Source organism: Mesoplodon densirostris, chromosome 1 (genome assembly GCF_025265405.1).
Source record: "Mesoplodon densirostris isolate mMesDen1 chromosome 1, mMesDen1 primary haplotype, whole genome shotgun sequence".
In the NCBI taxonomy this organism is placed as follows: Eukaryota; Metazoa; Chordata; class Mammalia; order Artiodactyla; family Ziphiidae; genus Mesoplodon; species Mesoplodon densirostris.
In genome coordinates this window covers 199,381,210-199,397,001 of record NC_082661.1, presented here as the reverse complement: position 1 = coordinate 199,397,001, position 15,792 = coordinate 199,381,210, and the positions used below count along the sequence as shown (strand labels likewise).

The following is a 15,792-nucleotide window of genomic DNA, read 5'->3' as shown; positions in this document are numbered from 1 at the left end:
AGTTGGCCTTGGGCAAAATGTGCAAAATGTACAAACATAGTTTCTTTCCTATTGTCAAGTTGTTCTGTACTCTGGGTGCTCATTAGAATCACCTGGAGAACTTTTTTTTTTTTTTTGGAGAGTTTCAGATGATTATTTAATTTGTAAATATTGCACAAATTTTAATAGCTTAAATTGTATATACAGCCAAGTAAAAACTTGCATTAATGACTGGTGGAACTGGTGTGATAGGATCAGTGTGCCACGCTCCTTTTTCTTAATTCAGGCCATAGACTCGAGAGTGGCCTGGAATCTCCAGGAGTGAGGGTTTACTTATACAAACCAGCACTGTTCTTGGGCACGGTATTGAATATTAAGGTATTAGGAAGATATACTCATTTTACATATGAAGAAACTGAACCCCAGAAAGGTTAAGTACCCTGCCTTAGGTCAGAGCAAGTAGGGGAGCCAGGCTCTGAACCCTGTCTTAAGCCAGCTTGCTGATGAGTGGGGTGGGAACTCAGGCCTTTGGCCCTTGTGACTCCCAAGGATGGGGCAAGTGTGAAGGTTCCTTAGCTGGGGTGGGATAGGATGGCAGGGACAAAAGGTCAGCATCTTCCTGCCTGCAAACCCCCTGTCCAGCCTTGATACTACGTTAGCAACCTGGGAAGGATGGCTCTGTGCTGGGCTCCTAGGAGGTCTCAAGGAGCCCCTTGTGGGCAGAACAGCTAAAGCTAACCATTTAATTCCCTGTAGTTGGAAACCTGGTCAGGCCCAACTCTAATATGGAATGGAATAGAGGTGACTGGCCTTTTTACCTCTCCATGGGTAAAAGGAATGAGCCGAGGGGCTGACGTGCACGACATTTGGAACTGAAGACTTCCAGGATCCACGTCTGAGTCATGTTGTGTTCTCTGTAGCCTCTACCAAGTCAGGTCTGACCTAGAGCAAGGGCTCAGTGATGTTTTGCAGCAGTGAGGGTCTGCAGGCCAAGGAAGGAATGTGCCCAATGGGTCTGCCCTGTGTTACCCCCCTGTAAACTGGGCTGGGCTATTGCTTCCAACAGAGGGGCAGTCAACAACCTCTACAGCTTGAATACCTGAGTCCAAGGAGCTCCAATGAAGGGAAAGCAGGAACACGACAAAGTTGGGTCGGGGGGACTAACGCTCCCCCCTAGCTTTGCTGTTCCTGGTGGGTCTCCAATATTAGACAGCCCTCCCCCAGTTCTGGCACCTATACAGAGTCCCATTTCCTCCTTTATGCAAACAAGGCCTGCTCCAAGGTCCTCAGCCCCAGTCTCTGTATCCCTTTCTCCTAGCTGCTCCAACAGCCACTTCCCTCCTCCTGAGATCCCCGGGACTCCAGTCTCAGGGGGACGCTGGGCATGCAGGCTGCTCAGCTGGGCTTCAGAAGCCCTTCTCCAGGAGCCAGGCTTTGAGCTGCTGGTCAAAGTAGCCCTTGACCCGAAGGGTACCTGTCACCTCATTGACCTGGGTGATAGGTGTCTTCCCCAGCAGCGGGCTCAGAAAATCTTCCACCTCCTTCTGCAGGGCCCAAATGTCCCCCTCCACCTTCCGGATCACAGACTTCTGACGGTTTCCATGCGTGATGTCCTTGTAGACTGGATGTTGTGCATACAAGAGCACTGCACAAAGTAGGGCAGGTTGAGTGGGAGGCCTCTAGGAGTGGGATAATGTTCATGCTTTGGGGGCTTTGGGATGCTGGTGGGGGGTAACAGGTGCTCCATAAAATGGTATTCATCCACAGACTCCACGAAGCTGGGGTAATCAGGAGGCCCCTGGGTCTGGCTCAGGTGCCGTAGCCTGCAGCCCGGTGGGACACCGGTTCTCATCTGAAGATCTTTTAATGATTTGATGAAATCCCATCCCCAGATATTCTGACATGGTGCTATGGAGTAGGATCTGAGCCTGGATATTTTTAAAACCTCCCCAGGGACTTCCTTCGTGGCCCAGTGGTTAAGAATCTGCCTGCCAGTGTAGGGGACACAGGTTCAAGCCCTTGTCCGTGAAGATCCCACATGCCACAGAGCAACTAAGGCTGTGTGTCACAACTACTGAGCCTGCGCTCTAGAGCCCGCAAGCCACAACTACTGAAGCCCACGTGCCTAGAGCCCGTGCTCCACAGCAAGAGAAGCCACCACAATGAGAAGCCCGTGCACCACAACAAAGAGTAGCCCCCGCTCACTACAACTAAAGAAAGCCCATGCACAGCAATGAAGACCCAATGCAGCCAAAAATAAATTAATTAATTAACCAAAAAAAATAAAACCTCCCCAGGTGATGCTAATATTTGGCAGCTGGGGTCAAGATTTCTCTGAGCTCCGACAGTCTAAGTGATGCACAAAAACATGTGTAACATACACACACATTAAACCCCTTCACATATCAACACTCTTCATGATCGTTCACAATTCTAACTCAAATATTCAGGAAATGGTTAGCTATGACAATTTTCTGTCTTAATGGTAGAGATCCTTGCTATCTTCCAGTTATTTCAATGCTCTTCATTTCCCCTTTCAGAGAGTTTATGAAGGTAGCAATATAGGCACATGGGAGGTAGAGATTTTACTATTGATGAGACGTTAGATAAAATAGGAGCTTGAAGCTAATGGTTAAAATCAATGGCTCTGTTAACCTGTGAATCTTAGGACAATCACAAAAAAATCCAAAGATTAATACAAGTCAGAGACAAAATAAAGTGTGTCTTTTTAAGTGAAAAATTATCTAAAAGTAAACTCATTTGTGAAAATATATTTATAATATTATCAAACTCTGGAACATCTGTACTTGTAGGAATTCATAAACTTTTTTTATTTTTTATTTTTATTTTTTTTGCAGTACACGGGCCTCTCACTGTTGTGGCCTCTCCCATTGCGGAGCACAGGCTCTGGACGTGCAGGCTCAGTGGCCACGGCTCACGGGCCTAGCCGCTCTGCAGCACATGGGATCTTCCCAGACCGGGGCACGAACCCGTGTCTGCTGCATCAGCAGGCGGACTCTCAACCACTGCGCCACCAGGGAAGCCCCAGAATTCATAAACTTTTGAAGGGCTTTGGAAAAAGTTCTCTTGTTTTGACCATACCTATTGACTAAGAACTTTAATTTGTAGAACAAGGCACCATAATATCCCATAAAAACATCTAATTTGCCATACCTTGTCAAATTTTTTATCTAGAAAATTTATATTTGTATGTTTAGTGATTTGTTTGCTATGTATCCTATACTAAAGGAATTTCTTTCTTTTGACTGGTTTGGTTCACTCATAACAAGTAGAATGGTACTCCTTAGTTTAATTTATTTTCACTTTTCAGAAACAAATGGCAGTGAGCAATTCCACTTCTGACTATATATCCAAAGTAACTGAAAGCAGAGGCTCAAACAGATATTTATACATTCATGTTCATAGCAGCATTATTCACGATAACCGAAAGGTGAAAGCAACCCAAGTGTCTATCAACAGAAGAATGAATAAACAAAATGTGATATACATATATAATGGATTTTAATACAGCCTTGAAAACAAACGAAATTCTGACACATGCTACAGCATGGATGAACCTTGAGGACATTATGCTAAGTGAAATAAGCCAGTCACAAAAAGAAAAATACTGTGTGATTGCACTTATATGAGGTTCCTAAAAGAGTCAAATTAACAGAGACAGAAAGTAGAATGGTGGTTTTCAGCGCTGAGGGGAAAGAAGAATGGGGAGTTGTTGCTCAGTGGGTATAGAGTTTCAGTTTTGTACAATGAAAAGAGTTCTAGAGATGAATGGTGATTATGGCTGCACAACAACATGAATATATGTAATGACGTTGAGCTGTATACTTAAAAATGGTTAAGATGATAACTTACATGTTATGTGTATTTCACCACAATTAAAAATAATAAAAAGTAAAAATACAACATCAGTCATTTACTCTGCTCATGAACCCACAATCTGGGCAGAGCTGGTCGTGGATGGCTCTCTCCTGGTCCACGTGGTATCACTAGGGGCAGTTCAACTACACCTGGAGGATCCACTTCCATCATGGCTTACTCACATGCCTGGCAAACTGGTGCTGCTGTTGGCTGGGAGCTCACCCCAGGCTATTGATCAGGGGCCTTAGTTCTCTACATAGGCCTCTCCATGGGCCTTTTGGTGGCATAGCATGTTGCTTATTTCCCAGAGTAAGTATTCAAAGAAATGGGAATTGGAAGCTAACAATCTCTTGAGATTCCAAAGTGGCACAGGATCGCTCCCACTGTATTTTAAGCAGTGGTCAAGTGGTCAAAAAAAAAAGTCTACCTCACCTTTGACAAAGTGTCAAAGAATCTGCAACCATCTTTAATCTACTATACCAACTAGCCCAGTTCTTTTCTCTCTTTATTCTGGAACTTTTCTCCACCTGATAGCTTCTGCTTATAACTCAGATTGTCCTGATTTTTCATGGACCTAAATCTAATCCCTCATATATAGCTCCAAATCTATCTCAAGGGCTTCTCTCTATGCATCTTTGGCTTCAAACTCACTATTAACTGTCTGATTCTCTCTTTTCTCAGTCATGTAAGTGGGAGTAAGAATATGATTGGCCCAGATCATCATTTCATGCTAAGTCATGCATGTCATAGGTTACAGACAGATCTATGCACTGGCTTCCATTAGATCAAGTGCTCCTAATCCAATACCTGTAGCCAAGGGTTCTATTTTATATTATATGACTGTTTTGGCTTATCTTTTTCATGTATGCTGTGAGTATGGGGGTGAGGGAGACGGGTAGAGTTGTGCAAGGGTTGTGAATGCAGCAAGCACCGTAATTCATTTTCCTAGAATAAAGTGGAGCCTTTACTGGTTCTGAAAATACTTATCCACTGCTTCCTCGCTGATTAAGGTATTAAAGATATAACTGGTTTATTGTTTCTCCTTTTTATACCTCCTTCAAAAAAAAATGCATGTGGATTTCCTATAACATTTTCTTTTCCCCTTAAGATTGCCTTTAAGATCCACTTAATGCTATTGTCTCTGAATAAAATCATAGTGTGATCTTCTCTGGACCCTGCATTCTACACAAGATTAATATTTCGTATTCACAACAGCAGTAAAAAGGTAGCAGTAAGAAAATAAAAAAGGTAGCAGTATATATGTGATCACTTCTTCCTGTTGGACAAAAACTCTCTATTTGGCCAAACTTTAGTCAGGCTCTTCTAAGCCCTCTTCTCAATTAGGCTTTGACCTTGGGCTTCAGTGTCCATCCTGGCTGGGCCTGCACACCCAGTTCAGCAAGAATCCATTAAGTCAGTTTAGAGAGAATCCTCCACCCTCCATATCTGATCAAATTCCTCATTTCTCACCATCCTCCAGGTGATATCTGATAACCCTAGCCTGTCTTCAGCAAGAATCCTCTCAAGTCAGTTGAACCAGAATCCTTCCTTACGCCTGATGTTTCTTCTTAGTAATTTTCCATACACTGACCCCCACCTTGCCCCTTGGCTATAAAGCCCCACTTGTCCCTGTAGTTTTCTTCAAATAATTCCTGGCACCACTTTTGTTAGTTTGGGTCCTCCACAAAGAAAATGCCAAGAGGGGATTATATGTACAAAAGACTTATTGGGGGGAAACCTTGTGAAGGAGAAGGAGCTGGTGGAGGTAGGAAAAACCTTCAAATCGTGATGCACGTCTGCCCCTGCAAGAGAGGGGATGGAGGAGGATTGTATAGGCAGGGTCTCAGATGTGGCACAGCTCTAACGAAGTCTCCACCAGGCATAACTCAGGGGAGTCCTCTGGCCAAAGTCACCTATTCAAGGACTCCTGTAACTATAAGAATGGGCTCGCAGGGCCTCCCTGGTGGCGCAGTGGTTAAGAGTCCGCCTGCCGATGCAGGGGATACGGGTTCGTGCCCCGGTCTGGGAGGATCCCATATGCCGCGGAGCGGCTGGGCCCGTGAGCCATGGCCGCTGGGCCTGCGCGTCCGGAGCCTGTGCTCCGCAACGGGAGAGGCCACAACAGTGAGAGGCCCGCATACCGCAAAAAGAAAAAAAAAAAAAAAAAAAAAAAGAATGGGCTCGCATTAGAATGAATCCCCGTGCTACTCAGACTTTGGCTGAGAGAAGGCTTTGGGAAACATGGCCTTTACATGAACACAAGAGTGAATCCAGAAGGACAGCATCTGGGGCCATCAGTCAATTATGCTTCCTGCAGAAGGAAACATGAGTGCTGTATTTTTATGACCACAAATGAGTAGTAGCTACAAATGAGGCCACAAAGTAGGTAGGCAAGGGTCAGATGACAAAGTGCCTTGTATTCAAAGTTTATAATTTATCCTGTAGTCCTATAGTATAAGAAAGGGGTTGGGGGGGGCTTCCCTGGTGGCGCAGTGGTTGAGAGTCCACCTGCTGATGCAGGGGACACGGGTTCATGCCCTGGTCCAGGAAGATCCCACATGCCGCGGAGCGGCTGGGCCCGTGAGCCATGGCCTCTGAGCCTGCGCGTCCGGAGCCTGTGCTCCGCAACAGGAGAGGCCACAACAGTGAGAGGCCCACAGACTGCAAAAAAAAAAAAAAAAAAAAAAAAGAAAGAAAGGGGTTGGGGAAAAGAAAACAGAGTCAAGAGATAACAGTGAAGTGGTATTAACTGGGCATGATGGTAAATTAGACCAGACAAGAAGAGAGCCTTGACTCCCAGGTTTCTGTCTTGGGAGGTGAACTGAAATTCATCACATGTTACTGGGAGGAAAACTGCACCCAGGCTTAAAGCATTGGTATTATTGCTGACCCAATCCAACACTATTAAATACCAACATAAAGAATCCATCACCTCTGTGTTCCTTTAACACAATAATAATTGCACACTATTAAAAATAATAACATACTATAGTTAAAAGATAAACTAAGGTAGATTAAACTCTTGAAAAATTTCTTTGAGCATACAGTGATTCAAATCAGGCAGCACCAAATTGAAAATGATTAGGTGCCCTCCCCAACAAGAACCAGGAAAAGGCTTTTAGAGAGCAGATGAAGAAACAATGCAAGGAAATTATTTGATTGGCTGTAGCTTAAACCCTGCCTTATTTGGGAAAGCCTAGTTGGCTCTTTGTGATTGGTTATTCTCAGGTTTCCATTTCTTGACCTTGAGGCATCTGCAGAAATTGACTCTGGCTTAGGTTTTGGTTTGTTTACATAGGCAGCCCAGGCATTAGAGACACCTTGGTCTAATGGCTTCCTTGTTAATTACTTGAACACTACAACTTTATGAAGCTTAACATGAGTGTTGTATTAATGGGTGTGTATTAGTGTTGTATTAATATTCTTCACATTAGGAATAGATTGGTTTTTGGAAGAAAACTAAGATACGTAAAGTATATTTGTACTTAGGTAAATTCTGGAAGAAAAGAGCCTCAGTCGTTGGTGGAGAGCCTGAAACAAAGTCAGACATCCCCGAACTCACTGCAGCTCTGCAGAGCAGCCTCCCTCTTACCCCTTCAGACCAGGAGTCTCAAAGCAGAAGTAAGGCCCTTGACAGCTGAAATCTGCTACAGGGGAGCTGATAAGAGGCATGAAAAGCTCTGGGGCCAAGACCCCCTTAAGATTCTCCCGGCACATGGAGAGAGTTGGAGTCTCCCCAGGGAGTACTTGATGAGGGGACTGTGGGCAGGGGACAGTGAGAGGAGAGCAAATTGGGAATGAAGATGAGAATTGGTCAGAAAAAGGTTTCATCACTCTTCTGTGGACCATAGGAGAACAAACATTTAAAGTTAAAACTCCCATCTTCCAGTTTTATACTCTAGGATAAACATTTCAGCTTAAAACATGAAACAAAATAGAACAAAACTGTCTTACCATGTGTTGGTTCACAACCTCAGGACTTCTCCCGGATGAAATTCGAAACTGGCCCAGAACACAGAGGGCAAGGAGAGACAGAAGAATGAGACAGGGCTTCCCTGGTGGCTCAGTGGTTGAGAATCTGCCTGCCAATGCAGGGGACACGGGTTCGAGCCCTGGTCTAGGAAGATCCCACATACGCGGAGCAACTAGGCCAGTGAGCCACAACTACTGAGCCTGCGTGTCTGGAGCCTGAGCTCCGCAACAAGAGAGGCGGCGATAGTGAGAGGCCCGCGCATCGCGATGAAGGGTGGCCCTCGCTCGCCGCAACTAGAGAAAGCCCTCGCACAGAAACAAAGACCCAACACAGCAAAAAACAAATTAATTAATTAATAAATTCCTACTCCCAACAACAACAAAAAAAGAATGAGACAGACCCTTCCGTTGTTGGTTGGTACCCTCAGGAGCTTCCCAGGTGAAATCTGAAACTGGCCCCTGTTCACGGAGGTAGGGGAGAAACCCAAGAAAGCGGCAGCTGCGCCAGGTAGGTGGCGAGCTTAATAAGCTAGGGAGTTACATACGAGGCTTATCTTGGGCCACTGCTAGACCAGTACATCTTCGCACCTGCCCGCCAGAATCTTGAGTTTTTATAGAGGCCTTAACGGGGTTCAGTCACATATTCTGTCCAGAAGATCTGAGCAACACACTGCTCTCTCAAGGCTGCATCCTTGAAAACGGCTCCCACTGTGGGAACTGTAGTCAGAAGTTCATCCCAAGGACGGGGACGGGGCGAGGAGCCTTCCACTGCCCAAGTCCAGTTCACAGGTCAACCGGCAGTCACGTCCTCCCGCTGACCTCCTCCCACACCATGGAACACAATACAATAGTCAGAAGAGAGGTAGCATTCAAAAAGAGGGCAGCCTGACTCCCTGCTACCTGCCATCTGGTCATCAACAGCCTTGCCCTTTCACATTAGTAGGGTCATAGTTTCTGCAGAAGGTATTGAGGAATAGTCTCTGTACTTATACTACTATGTGACATGAGAGAATGACTGTCAATTTTGAATATTAAAGTGCAATGGTTATTGTAGAGGCTCAATTAAAATAACCAATCAAACGAGTTAGTGTTTTCCAAAGTTCATTTGAATTATAATTTTGATTTAATTTAAAAAGTTAATAAACTTTTTTTTATTCAACTGTCACACACTTTGTCTTAAAATATAATAAATAATTTATGATGCTTTTTCTAGAGACAAAAGAACATGCTTTTACATTATGATGAGAATAAATTCTCAACATTTACATTAAAATTACAGATCTAATGAACTAGAAAAATGTTGATGGATTATTTCTAAATTATTAGTCACTTACATTGTTTCTAGAAGTGTTAGTTACTTACATTTTAGCAATTTTTCTGTATTTATGTTACAAATGTAGAAAAATATCTTATCTTCTTATCCCTTCCCTTTCCTATCCAGCGCCCGGCAAATTGTAGACATTTAATAACACTGGAACAAATCAGAGATAATGCTGATATGTTAAGACTAAATAATAGAATAAGGAAAATGAAATTGACAAAAGAAAATATTAAAGAAAGATGATTTTAGACAAATTAGACTATCCAAAATTGAAAGCCTGAAAACAAATTACTATTTGTCAATTATAAATAATTATTCCCTAACAAAATATATTTTATACCTTAATAATGTCTTCTATTAGACAACATTGCTAATTTGTTCTGGTGATTCTCTAAATCTGCTTTTACAGAACTACAGTTGTGAGAGCTGAACCGAGGTATTATGCTGGTTAACATGGGATAATGGTGCTGATATTTTTATATGTTCTAAATTTGTAGTGCTGATAAAGAATTTATTGTGAAGGCTGAAAGTCTAATACATGATTTATATTGCCTCAGAGGCAGAATTGCTATTGAAATTGCGAAGTGTTAACAGCTATTTTTAAAATGGCTTTTCTATATCTTAATTAGTATTCTAATTGCTTTGTTTGGTTTTTTTTTTTTGTCTTGCTGTTTCTTTGCCAAAAATATAACATGCTATTTCAGTTGAGAGGCTCATATTATTACCACTGTGGGAGGTTTCATGCAGATTAGGCAAAACAATGTGGTTGTTTTGTGCATATGGTAATCAAGTTTGAAGCCTTCTCATGACAAGTCTCATTCTTTGAGAATTTTCCCCTCTGTATGTTAGAAAAATCAAAGCACAAATGCTACACTGATATATTTTTAATGCTGAATATTTTTTTAAAGATTTATTTATTTATTTATTTATTTAATTTATTTTTGGCTGCGTCAGGCCTTAGTTGTTGCATGCCAGATCTTCGTTGAGGCATACAGGATCTTTCATTGTGGCACATGGGCTTTTCGTTGTGGCACATGGGCTTTTCGTTGTGGCACGGGCTTCTCTCTTATTGTGGTGTGCAGGTTTTCTCTCTCTGGTTGTGGCGCACAGGCTCCAGGGTGCATGGGCTCTGTAGTTGTGGTGAGCAGGTTCCAGAGCACGTGGACTCTGTAGTTTGCGGCACTCAGGCTCTCTAGTTGAGGCACGCGAGCTCAGTAGTTGTGGTGTGCAGGCTTAATTGCCCCACAGCATGTGGGATCTTAGTTCCCTGACCAGGGATTGAACCTGTGTCCCCTGCATTGTAAGGTGGACTCTTTACCACTGGACCACCAGGAAAGTCCTGCTACATGGATATCTGATTTCAATACCAATCACACCTTCCTCCAAATCTCCTTATCCCTTAATCTCACATTAAGAATTACAAAAGCAAATTAGATTAAAATGTATAAATGGTCAATATGTTAATGTTTTCAATAAATCCATAAAATACAGAGCCTATAATTTTTCATATGGTAATTTATCTTCCTTTCTTTTTTTGAAGTATAGTTGATGTACAATATTATGTTACTTTCAGGTATACAACACAGTGATTCAACATAAATACAATACAAAGTGATCACCATAATGTCTAATAATCATCTGTCATCATATAAAATTATTACAGTATTATTGACTATATTCCTTATGCTATGTATTGCATCCCTGTGACTTATTTATTTTACAACTGTAAGTTTGTACCTCTTAATCCCCTTCACCCAAACCTGCACCCCCCTCCCCTCTGGCAACCACCAGTTTGCTCTCTGTATCTGTAACTCTGTTTCTGTTTTGTTTTGTTTGTTCATTTGCTTTATTGTTTACATTCCGTATATAAGTGAAACCATATGGTATTTGTCTTTCTCTGTCTGACTTATTTCACCTAGCATAATACATTCTAGGTCCATCCATGTTGTCCCAAATGGCAAGATTTCATTCTTTTTTATGGTTGAGGAATATTTGATTGTGTGTATATACATATACCATATCTCTTTTTTTTTTTTTTTTTTTTTTTTTTTTTTTTTTTGCAGTACGCAGGCCTCTCACTGCTGTGGCCTCTCCCATCGCAAAGCACAGGCCCCGGATGTGCAGGCTCAGCGGCCATGGCTCACGGGCCCAGCTGCTCTGTGGCATGTTATATACCATATCTCTTGATGGACACTTAGGTTACTTCCATATCTTGGCTATTGTAAGTAGTGCTGCAATGAATATAAAGGTGCATATATCTTTTCAAACTAGTATTTTTGTTTTCTTTGGGTAACTACACAGAACTGGAATTGCTAGATCATATGGTAGTTCTATTTTTAAATTTTTGAGGACCCTCACAAAATTTTCCATAGGGGCTGCTCCAATTTACATTCCCAGCAACAGTGCATGAGGGTTTCCTTTTCTCCACATTCTCGCCAACACTTGTTATTTGTTGTCTCTTTGATGATAGCCATTCTGACAGGTATGCAGCAATATCTCATTGTGGTTTTGAGTTGCATTTCCCTGATGATTAGTGATGTTGAACATCTTTTCATGTGTCTGCAGGACATTTGAATGTCTTCTTTGGAGAAATATCTATTCAGATTCTTGGCCCATTTTTTAACCAGATTGTTTGGGGTTTTGATATTGAGTTGTATGAGTTATTCATATAATTTGGATATTAATCCTTTATTGTCTATACCATTTGCCAATGTCTTCTCCCATTCAGTAGGTTGCCTTTTCATTTTGTTGATGGTTTCCTTCACTGTGCAAAAGCTTTTTAGTTTGATGTAGTCCTATTTGTTTATTTTTGCTTTCCATTTGTGGTTCCTCAGTTATGGAGTTCTACTTCCTGTCCCTTGTTCATTTTTCTATCATAGATGTTCAAGGACTTTTATAGAAAGTGTTGGAACTAGATAAAACCAAGTGAGCAAAATACTGATATCTGCTGAAGCTGGATGATGGCACAAGAGGGATTTCTTATGCTACTCTCTCAACTTTTAGGTATGTTTAAATTTTTCTATGATAAGAAGTTAGTTCTGTCTACTGAAAAGGTCTAAAATCAGTGACCACACCTAGTGTCAGGTTGTGAGCTCTAAATATCATTCACCAATAAAAAAAAAAAACTAGGGGTCCTTACAGAAATGGCCAGATTCAGGTTCAGTTCAGGAAATTTATAAGATGAGCCTTAGATATCTTGTGCCAAAAATCAAAGAAGCCACCAAACTATAATAGGGTTATGTCAAAAGGACATAAGAGCCAGCTTGGCCAAAGATGGAATAATCTGAGCATAAAAATAATCACTTCAATTCACTGAAAATAATTGTATAAAAATGTATGAGTCATAATGATGTTCCAAAATAGAGAACGAGAGAGCAAAAACAAAAAGTTAACAAGAACTCATCAGAAATCATTAGAGGTAGTTAGAGCACTGACTTTTTATTTTGAAAATGGCAATTATAGAGAAAGAAGGAAGCTTTTATCTCATCAATCCTGTGTAATTTATTTAAAATAGCCCTAGTTGATGAAGGAAAGTTACTTAGAGAAAAATTGCAGAAAGTAAATGTAAAAGAAATGGTAGAATGGGAAAAAGCCATTAAGAGAAAAAACTATCAGTTTTTTCTGACAGACCTTAACAATGGGAGGATCAATTTGCCACCACCAAAACCAATGGTCCAACTTAAGCATCACTAAAAGTTGGTCAGCCACTTACTATGAGCCTTTAAGTATGATGCAATATGGAGTAAACAGCATAAGTAGTCTTGTCAAAAAATTCAGTCTAAATCTAATTAAAGCTTTCAAACCAACTTCTAATTTAAGAAATATAGGAGATAGAGACAAGTTAAACAATACCACAAGGAAGCAATACCACAAGGAAATAAGCAGACAAATGCAGAATATTAATCATTCCTCAAGACCTGAGACAAATGACCCAGTTTCTCCAATAAATCAATGGCAAGGGGAAAAAAGGAGGTGAGACTGTTCTAGATTAAAATAGAGCAAATAATATAATAAGTGTGATAATAACTGTGAATCTCATGTGCTTCCTGAATCAAATAAATCATCCATGAAAAAAGACTTTTTTATGCAATTGGAGAAACTTAAATGTAGACTACATATTAAATGATATTAAGAAAATATGTTAATTGAATTTAATATGATGTTAGCAGTGTCTTTATGTCAGAAACAAATCCTTATTTTTTGGTGGTACATATTAAAGGATTTATGGATAAAGTTACCTGGTGGCTTACACAAAAAGTAGAACTCTTTTGTAGATTTAATTATTGAAATAGAACCTAGCAAATACCACAAGTTAAACTTCGGAGAAATATTGGTATTTTACTATATATCATGTCCTCCTTTACTGTGTAATTTGTTGTAACTTTTCTCATATCTTCAGCAATGTTCACTCTGCATCTTCTGATGATTCTTTATGTAAAAGGAGTGCCTGTTGGTTTGGTGGATTCTTTCAGGCATTTTACTGTAACAGAGTGAACAACTGCTTGTTGCCTTTGCAATTAAATAAGAAATGTTAAAGGAGGCTCTCAATGTTTTTATTAATTTTTAGCAAAGTTTTATAAAGTTCTGGATTGAGTATAACTTCAAACATTGCTGAAGAGTTATAGAATTTGTCTTCATGTTCTAGATACTTAGTGTTAAAATGGCTTGCTGATCATTAACCAGTGTATCAAGGGAAAATATACACCTTATGCGATGTTCATGAATAATGACAGTGGATGTAAATCTCTATTTTAAATATTATTCTTGATTGTTAAAAAAACTTTTGGGGAGCCTGAGGAAGGCAGGGGCTGTGGTGGCACCTGCGAGCGGAGGCCCTGTGAGAGCGAAGCTGCCGCGGGGCCCACCGTGCGTCGGCAGCCCTGACACGGGCGCGCGTGGCTCCAAAGCTCGGGGCCTGCGGCCCTTCGCCTTGGCGGCGGGGTGCGGCAGCCCAGAGGCTCTGTTGCTGAGCAAGCTTTGGTGTGACTGCAAGGCTGAGTCGTGCCCCCCTTCGTATTCACACGCCGCGGCTCCATGTTCTAGGACGAGGATGGGGATGTGGCTCACAAGTTCTCTGAGGAGACAGTTGTCACCAAGAATGGGCAGAAGCGGGCCAAGCCGAGGCGGGTGCATGACAACCTGATTCTTCGGGGCACTGTGAAGCTGGATCCACCACCCACCCCACCCCGCCCCGCATCCACATGGATTTCCCTGTGATCCTCTTTGAGGTGTGAGCCTGGGGGGTGGCAGGCATAAACACCCCCTGCCCCAGCAAGAAACACCCAGGCTCCAGGTGTGACTTCCATTGAGGAACCTAGGCTGGGGCCACAACATCAATAAACTCCCATGGCCCGGAACCTTCAGCTGTGAGCAGGGCCGTCCCTCAGTGCTGGTTGGGTGTTGCTTTGTATGTGGACAGGAGGTGGCCGGTGGCTGATGGCGGAGTTACCAGTCCCCCTTTCCCAGCTATCCCTCCAAGGAGCATGGCAGGGCATGCCCTGGTCAGGAATGCCTGGCTCCTGTGCCCTTGCCTGGCCTGCATTCTTGCAAGCTTGCCCAGGGCCCAGCCCTGCTGGAGGCTACAGCACTTTACAAGCAAGGTCTGCCTTCTTCCAGCCCCAGGGTGTAGGAGCTGTGCACAGGTGGGAACTTCCTTTCCTTCACTTCCTTTACCCTCTCGTTGGAACATTTCAGCCGTTTGCCACCTCGATTCCTCCTGTGTTGGACAGAAGCTGGGAGCAGACTCGCCAACCTGGGACACAGCAAAAAAAAAAAAAAAAAAACTAACCCAGCAGTTAAAAGGGCACCTTGAAATGCAGGAAGGAAATGCATTTACTAACCCTAAGTTTTCTGCCAAGTGGGCAGGGAGCTGCTGGAGCTCTCTCCAGGGTAAAAGGTGCCAGTGAGCACCATTGTTTGACTTCCCACCAGGACTGTTCCAGGCCCATGCCAGCACCAGCCATCCTGCCAATGTTGCCTCAGTGTGGCACTCCCCAGGGACTGCCCCCAAACCATACCTCTAGCTCCAATCAATCTGCCAAAGCAGTCTACATAGGGGACTCTTCCACGCAAGGCCACTTTTTCAAGACCAGTAGAAGTAAGTTTCACCTAATTCATGGAAACTAAATCCAAAGAAAAGGTCATAAGGATGTTCGACAAACTCAGGAGAAGAATGGAGGAACTCAGTGAGAATGTCAACAAAGACTTAGAAAATGTAAGAGAGAACCAATCAGAGTTGAAGAATACTGTGACTTAAATAAAAAATACACTACAGAGAATCAACAGCATTTTAGATCATACAGAAGAATGGACAAGCAATCTGGAAGATAGAATAGTGGAAATCACCCAATCAGAATAGCAAAAAGGAAGAATTTTTGTAAGTGAGGAGAGCTTAAGGGACCTCTGAGATGACATCAAGTATACTAACATTCATATTGTAAGGGTTCCAGTAGGAGAAGAGAAAGAGAAAAAGGCACAGAACTTATATGAAGAAATAAAACCTTCCCTCATTTGGAGGAAAAAATAATCAGACATCCAGGTCTAGGAAGTGCAGAGAGTACCAAACAAGATGGACCCAAAGATATCCACACCAAGACATATTATAATTACAATGGCAAAAGTTAAAGATAAAGAGAGACTCT

General features: G+C 42.2%; 2 pseudogenes; one reads left to right on the top strand and one right to left on the bottom strand.

Annotated features, from left to right (window-relative positions):
- Positions 1-1,374: 1,374 nt before the first annotated feature.
- Positions 1,375-1,831, bottom strand: LOC132488893 (large ribosomal subunit protein mL49-like; annotated as a pseudogene).
- Positions 1,832-1,889: 58 nt separating this feature from the next.
- On the top strand, positions 1,890-14,385 carry LOC132488890 (tumor suppressor candidate 2-like; annotated as a pseudogene).
- The last annotated feature ends 1,407 nt before the right edge of the window (positions 14,386-15,792 follow it).